The sequence below is a fragment of the Petaurus breviceps genome, unplaced genomic scaffold, assembly GCF_028583685.1.
Source record: "Petaurus breviceps papuanus isolate PSGF00001 unplaced genomic scaffold, PetGlider_PUasm1.0 98, whole genome shotgun sequence".
NCBI classification, from domain to species: Eukaryota; Metazoa; Chordata; class Mammalia; order Diprotodontia; family Petauridae; genus Petaurus; species Petaurus breviceps.
Window position 1 is genome coordinate 51,583,075 of NW_027187460.1, and position 8,425 is coordinate 51,591,499.

Consider the following 8,425-nt stretch of genomic DNA (forward strand, 5'->3'; position numbering starts at 1 on the left):
CTCAGCTGTTCTTGAATTGGTCTGGGTAGTATCTTCAGCAATTGTTTTCCTGGTTCTGCTTACTCCATTCTGAATCTGTTCATATAAGTCTTCCCAGATTTCTATAAAATTTTTCCTTTCATCATTTATTATGACACAACATTATTCTCTTACATTAGAGCAGTACAATTTCTTCAGTTCATCCCCAACTGATGAGTATCACATTTTTTTTTTCAGTTATCATAAAAAGAGCTGCTGTATTTTGGACATGTGGGTCCTTTTCCTCTTTCTTTAATTTCTTTGGGAAACAGGCCTAGTAGTGATATTGCTGGTTCAAAGGGTAAGAACATTTTAGAGAAGGTTTGGGGCATAATTCCAAATTGCTTTCCAGAATGGCCGGAATAATTCAAAACTCCACCAACAGTACATTTGTATGTCTGTTTTCTCATGCTACCCTAACCTTGGCAATTATCCTGTTTTGTCAGCTTTGCCAATCTGATGTGCATGAGGTAGAAACTCAGAGTTACTTTAAATACATTTTCCTAATTATTAATGATTTGGAACCTTTTTTTCCATATAGTTGTGATAGCGTAGATTTCTTATTTTCAAAACTGCCTGTTCATATCCTGTGACCTATTGAGTAATGATTCTTGGTTGTATAAATTTTAATCAGTTCATTAGATAGCTTGGATATGAGGCCTTTATCAGATTTTTTTCCCCAGTTATCTGTTTTCCTTTTAATTTTAACTATATTAGATGTGTTTGTACAAAACTTTAAAAATTTTATGTTATCAAAATCATCCATATCATCAACTGTGATCGTCTCTTATGCTTTTTGGGTCTTGAACTCTTCCAATATGAATACATCTGAAAAGCAATCTCTTCCTTATTTCTCTAATTCATTTATGATGGAGTAATCAATTTTGATTCAATCAGTTCCACCTCCCATATTCCACTGGGGATTTCATGCAGATGAGTGAGTAGGGACAAAAGTATGAATTTAGTCTGACACAAGTTCAAATACAATTAAGCAGCTTAAGCCTCACACCCTGTCTGGGGAGGAGAATACCTGTTTTGTATCTAAAGGCTGTCTCCTTTATATTTCAATGTTTCTATCTTTAGCCCCTACAGACTTTCAGATTTTGCCAGAGTCTCTTGGGATGCCCCCTCTTACACATGTAAGACATGGTTTAATAAAGGTTTGTTTTGTTTTAGATCTAGAAAATCCAGGTGGTGGCTAATAGGTAGTAATATATGTGAATGCCTTCAATTAGTTTGTAGTGTATGTGTGTCATCAATATGACTGCTTTGCTAAAATAATAACCTAATGTCCACATAAATTATTATTAGTAACAAAAACAGTGGTATTTCAGATAGCAGACACGTTGAAAATTAAATAAAGGGATTATTAGTAACAAAAACAGTGGTATTTCAGATGGCAGACACATTGAAAATTAAATAAAGGGACTTGTGGACATTATTTATCTCTCAGACATGGCCTATATTTCCTAGATTTAAAACAAAGTAAAACATTTATTACTATGTCTGTTATGTGAAGTAGAACTTGGAGAATAGCTTTTAAAATTTTCCTTTAATTTTGATCATTTTAAAATTTTCCTTGATTCTCAGGGTTTTATAGATTTCCCATCAGGTACAACAGAAAGGAATCAGTAGCACGGATTGATGCTCTTAAGAAACTCACCCATGAGATTAAAATTTGGGGTGTGATTTTGGAATGTTAATGCTGTAAATCTATGATGTGACAAATGGGAAACACAGACTGTAGCCAGAGATGCTACCTTGCCAAACTTGAGTTCTGCGTGGTTATTCTCAGTTGGGTGGCCAGCCATAATTAAGAGGCTTTTGCTAGCTTGACTGGAATTCCCTCAAACTAATAACAAAGTAAAAACTTAGGTATTTTTGGTACGTATCCAAGAAAGTCTTGAGGGGATGCCTGATTACTGTTAACGTCCTAGACAGAAAGTAAAGGCTTCAGAAACTATATGACTCAAGGGCTAAGATTGCAGACCTAGAGACTGAACACGAGGAAAACAGCCTGCTCCAGATTATTGTCAGAATTAAGGAATCAAAGAGGGGGATGGGGAAGTGGAAAGTTACAAGAAACAGAAATTGTGTGGGGAAAGAATATTTTATATGTCAAGAAAACTAGCAGAAGGAAAAGACTGAAAAGAAGTATGTTGATGTATTTTGTGTTGGAATAATCCCAAAGGAAGTCTCTCCTGTATTATTTTCCTGCATAACATTCCAATAGACCACACTTGGAGTAAGTGTAAATGGGCCACATACTGCTTAATCCCCAGTAATGAATATTCATAAACGGTCCAACTTTCACTATGGACAAAAATGAAGAAAGACTGCTTTGTAGTCCAAAAATAATCAAGCAATAGATTAAAATACCAGGGTGTAGTTGCCATTGTAATTGTAACTGTCATTTTTAATGCAGTGATTTTTTACCCACTATCAACGGTTAAACAAAACCTAAATTACATCACAACTTCTCAGATACAGTCAATCCTCAACTTTTACAGAGATAATGTTTCTAGAAAACAGCACACACACACACACACACACACACACACACACACAAATGTTGATACACTGAACCTATGGGAAATAGGGGATTAGGTTCCCACAACTACCAAAAACTATAGTCTTTCACTAGAGATTACTGAAAATATACTTTTCTGCATATAATTCTTCACAACAAAACATTAATTCTGATAATATGCACTTTTCCTAGCACAGTAACCATGAAATAACCCAGAAAATGCATTACACAAAAAAATTGGTAACATGAAAAACATTTTTTGCTAGTAATTCCTTAAAAGTCTGTGACCATTTATGCTAACATCTCAATTTAAAAATAAACATTGATTTCATAAAATATACATTTTTCATTTTTAGTATTTTATTTTTCCCAACTACATGTAAAAATAATTTTTAACTTTCTTTTTTTTTAAGTTTTGAGTTCCAAATTCTATCCCTGCCTTCCTCTCCATGCCCCTCCCTTTCTGATACATTAAGCAATCTGATATAGATTATACACATGCAATCATGTAAAACATTCCATGATAATATTCCCTTTTTATAACAAATAAAATCTATAGTACCTTAAAGACTGCTGCAACTAAAATTCTTAAAACTAAAACATTTTTTAACTTGAATTTTACCTTCCACTGTATCAGATGGCAGTGTGCTGTATATTATATTGCTGTAAACTTCTCAACCCTGGCAACCCTCTGAAAACCAAGGTAGGAGTCGTTGGGACTTGAGTCACTGCTGAGACTGGTGAGATTACAGTGAAACTGGGAGAGGTTACGTTGAAGCACTTAGTAGATACTGGTCCCTCTATAAACTGGCAGGCATTGCGCCTCTCCTTTTTTTCTCTACCACATGGCCATGAATGCGTGTGGTTGCCAATGTGGAGGTGAAAAGGAGATTACTAATAAAATCACTGATATTACAATAGTTAAATTTATTTTCCTTTGGAAATATAATGATAAATGTACAGATTTTGCAGGTGTTATACTTTTTAGGTTCTAAATTCCAATGCAGAATAAAATCAAAAGGACCTACTCTGATTTATTTCCTTAGTACCTGCAATTCCTAACTAGAAGAATAATGGATCCTTTTTGACTTTGGAATGGGTAGGGAACCATCTTCTATCAAAAAGAGTAAGGTAATAACTGGTCCTGTCATTGGGTTATTCATCTCATCATTGACCCATTCTCAGTATCCATTTAATTTCACCATGCTTCTGACCTAGGCCTCCTTCAGTTTCTGATTTTCCCCTTTTCTCTCTACCGTTTGCTTTAGTAGTCTCTTCTTTGAACATCTGATTTATGTGGAATTGGATTCTGATATTTGATGATACCTGTCCTTTCATATATAAAGCCCTAGGGTCCCCACTTTCTTGTGCTTGCTAAGAGACCTCTAGCATTGATTAGCACCAGTGACCTTGTCTTTACGACAGATCTTTTACTACCACAACTCATAGTTGTCTCACTTGCCCACACTAACCTCTCTTCGTGAATTCCATTTCATTAAAAGTCAGCTTCCCTCTGCGCTCTCTCTAGTTGTTTCAGGCCAGGTCAAAGCTTTTTTCTGGATGCCCTATGACTGAGATCTGTTTACATCTATTCAAATAAGAAATATAGAACTTTCAAATAGATCCAATGAGCATTGATATTGAATTCTTGTATTTAACAGTGAATATCTCTAATAAGGACTCTAGATTAAAACATAGTATAGGTACATGCTATTTGCCTCCTGATAAAGAACTGATATTGTCTGAATACAATCTGAAGCATACTATCTTCACTTTTCTTCCTTCCTTCCTTCCTTCCTTCCTTCCTTCCTTCCTTCCTTCCTTCCTTCCTTCCTTCCTTCCTTCCTTCCTTCCTTTCTTCCTTCCTTTGTTCTTTCTTTCCTCCTTTCTCTCATTTTTTTTTTGCTTGGGTCTTCTTATACAAAATGACTAATGTGGAAATGTTTTACATGATTGCACATGTATAACCTATATCAGATTGCTTACCATTTTAGGAAAAGAGGAGAGGAGGAGAAGGATGGATGGATAGAATTTGGAACTTAAAAAAATGTTAAATATTATTTTAACACATAATTGGGGAAAATAAAATATTATTTAAAAAGAAAAGAAAAACATACTTGAAGGAAAATTATTCATATTTAAAAGTTTTGTCTTTCTTTTATACCTAACTTAAAACACCCATGTTTAATTTGAACTATGTCTGGTAGAGAGAGAACAACTCCAAGGTCCCAATGTAAAATAAAAAAAGTAGAAAAATATATTTTTAAGATCTGAAAGTTTGATCTGTCTTATTCATCTATCTTTTAAAAAATATGGATTTTATAACTTTACATTTCATTCTTACACAGGGGGCCATGTTACTCTTTTCTGTATTGTTTCAAGTACATATGGTATCAAATTAAGTGCTTATATTCATTTAGAGCAATAATTTAAATAAAGACTCAAAGAATCAAACTGTCTTCCACCTCAATTCCTGCTCTGATCCCTTGTTATGATGACCTGGATTATTAAAAGATATGCCAGCAGAGGACAAGCTGAAAAGATTTTTAATATGGGATAGAGGATGAGCTATGTCTTTTATCTGCAAATTAGTCCTGAGGAAGTTTAGAGACTCATCCACTGATTAGCCTTTGGGATGGATTTGCTGGGCTCAGCAACTCTCAAAAAGAGTCTAGAGGGTTTTCCATCTGAATTAATTAAAGAACTATCCACACCGAAAAAGAACTCAAGAGATTCCTGAGGTATTAAAATGAACTATTAAAGTGTGGTAAGCATGGTCATGATGCTTGAATCCAAAGAGCAGAACTCAAGGGGAGAAATTCTCAGGGTTAGGTTTCCTATGGGATTGTAATTGTGCCCAGGCTGATGATATCATGAGCTGAGGATCATGACTACTGGAAGTCTTCTGAGAAATGGGAAATTTAACACTGGAGGGTTGGCAGGTGAGAGGATCAATTAAAAAAAGGGGATGAGACAGAACTACAGTCATGTCCTGTAGAATCCTGATGAGCCCATGTGGCATCTAGATGAGTGATCAAATTCATGAGTGCTGTTTGGCACATACCATACATGTGGGAGAAAAGAGGTAGGGTGCATAGTAGATAGAGTGTAGGAATTGGAGCCAAAAACAGTCCATCTATACTAACCCTTCATTTTATAGATGAGGAATACAAGGCCCAGAAAAGTAAATGTTACACAGGTAATAAGTGACAAAGCCCTGGTCTGAAGCCAGGAAAGGACTCCAAATCCTGTGTTCTTTCTGTTGTATCAGGATAGATGCTTAGCAATTTCTTGCTAAGGGAACAAATGAATGAATTAAATTAATTTGTGTACAGAAACTGATACTAGGCACTGGGGGACATAGTTTAAATAAGACATGATCATACTATATATTTGGGGGATGACATCAATAGCTATAATACATAGTAAATGATAAATGAATGAATCACTAAGGAAATAAAAGACATCATCACTTTGTGCTTAAATATTTAATAGGGACGAGGTGGAAAAGCATCATGATGATCTCATAAAAAGGAAGAACTATATAAATCAAGTATGCATGGAGACACATGTAAAGTAAAATTGTGAAACTATACTTGTAAGTGCCAAAGACTGCCAGTGAGGCTGGAGGTAGGTAGAGTCAATTGAGGAAAGTTTCAAAGAGGTAAAGTCCTCTGGGGAAAATGCTCATATGAGGTACTATCTCCTCAAAGGCTGGGCAGGGACGGTTTGATATTATCACCATTTGTCCTCATTAACAGGCTTCACAAATCACTTTTGGCTGTAGCTGACAGTCAACCAACTTGCTACTGAGGGTAATAAATCTAGGAATATTCCAAGATAATAAACAATTGGGAAAAAAGAAAGGAGGCAGTCATTTATTGAGTGACTACTATGTTCCAGGCACTGTCCTAAGTGCTTTACCATGTAAGGTGATTTACCTGGGCATGTTCAGAACCTAACGTGGAGATATCCTTGGTCCCCTATCAAATAGGTGGGTATAACATCCTTTGATTTCTCCTTCCTGCTGCATCCAGACATTGAAGATCATAGTTAATCCATAGTATGGGTGCCAAGAATGAAATCAATGGGAGGCTCCTCTACTTGTTTTACCCCAGCTTCAGGAAATGGTATTTGTCTTGTTCCCTTTCATTTGTTTGTCTTAGTTTCATGTGAGGGCATTAATCTCTACCAGAGTTGGGAGTTTAAGCCATGCCCTTAAAGCTAGGATGCAGACTGAATGTCGCAGTCAGCCAACCTAGAAGGGAAGTTCTGAGAAGCCAGGGGGTCTGGGACTTGAGTTTACATCTTAGAACTGGGATAAAAGGAGAGGTAGGAGAAGGAGGTCCTTCGCTTCTCACCAGTTCAGTTCACATTGCCTACAATGTGGATGAACTGTGACCTTCACTCTCGGGATTGTAGCAGGAAAGAATGTTCAGAAAAAGAATGACTCTCAATCTAGCCAGTTTTAGCCTGTTCTGGTGACACAGCCAATCAAAGGACCAAGGGCCCCTTCATGTTAGGATCTGGGTATGCCTAAGCAAGTCTCCTAACACAAATATCTAATTTAAGTAGTATTAGTGTATTAGAACAGTTTCAGAGTATTTTTTCTGTATTGATTTTTTTCAAAAGGCCTACTGCTTTATACACAGTAGGTATTTAAATATTTTGAAGCATCTGTAATCTCACTGATGTGGTACTTCCTGTAGCGAAGATTGTGAATCACAATTTTTCTTTCCTTTATCCTGTACAACTCTTGTCCATGTTTTCCCATGAATTCTTTGCATGGGAACCACTCAACATGTAGGAAGTCTTTATTTAGATTAGGCTTCTTAACCTGGGCTCTGTGAATTTAATAACTATATTTCAATATGATTGGTTTCTTTTGTAATCCTATTTATTTTATTTTATGCATTTTAAAATATAATCCTAAGAATAAATTTCCCCAGATGTCAAAGGGATTGATGACACAAAAAATAAGAACCCTTTATCTAGACCTCTTGACATTGCATGAATACCTGTGTGGTATACCTATTGTGAAAAGACCATTTTTCCCATCTCATATCCCTTTGATGAAGTCCTTAATGTTACTTATCTTGTGAAATTCTTGATTTGTAACATGTTTAGTTTGCCATGTGCCTCTCCGTTGTCCTTCAGGTGACCTCCAACTTTAATACTTTAATCTCTTGAATTACACAGAAATAATAATAGCAGACTAAACTTTTCCAGGTGACAAAGTGTTTAAGCATGTATTATCTCATTCGATACTCATAACAACCCTAATATGTACTAAACCCCAAATAGGTGTATTAGCAAGCACCCTGACACACCCAGGATTGCCTGCTAGCAAAGGTTCTTTGATCTGTTTTTAAAGGAAAGACTGCTCAAAAAGGAGTTAATCCTACTTTAGTTACAGAGAAAGAAATAAGTATAGAAAATACAAGCAGAGAAATTAGCACAAAGACAGAAAGACAGGGTTCCATTGTCTGAACATAGTGATATTGCTATATACTTTACATACATCACTGGATCGAGATAGCACAGACATCTAAGCAGTTGGGGGGGGGGGGCAGGTTTCCGAACATACAGCTACTCAGTCTTTACCAGGAAATCAAAACATCCTTCTCATGAGTGAACCCCCAAGGCAAAATTCCAATCTTCCAGAATATGTAATAAAGACAGCCCTGATTGACTTAGAGCCAGAAGGCACAAAACCTACTTGACTCAGCACAGCTGTGAATTATGAGGGTTCAAAGGACATTAATCCTTCAGATGTTTACAATTTAGCCTGGGCCTGGGGAACTGAACTCCAAAAAGAAAACAACAAAAATCCTACCTTGTTTGTGCTTACAATAGGTTGTTGATTTGCATTGGTGG

The 8,425-nt window shown here is 36.0% G+C and overlaps 1 non-coding gene across 1 annotated transcript; it reads right to left on the bottom strand.

Annotated features, from left to right (window-relative positions):
- Positions 1-4,854: 4,854 nt before the first annotated feature.
- Positions 4,855-4,958, bottom strand: LOC138156144 (U6 spliceosomal RNA). Its single transcript, XR_011167083.1, has one exon. It is a non-coding gene; the product is annotated as a U6 spliceosomal RNA (small nuclear RNA).
- Positions 4,959-8,425: the final 3,467 nt, after the last annotated feature.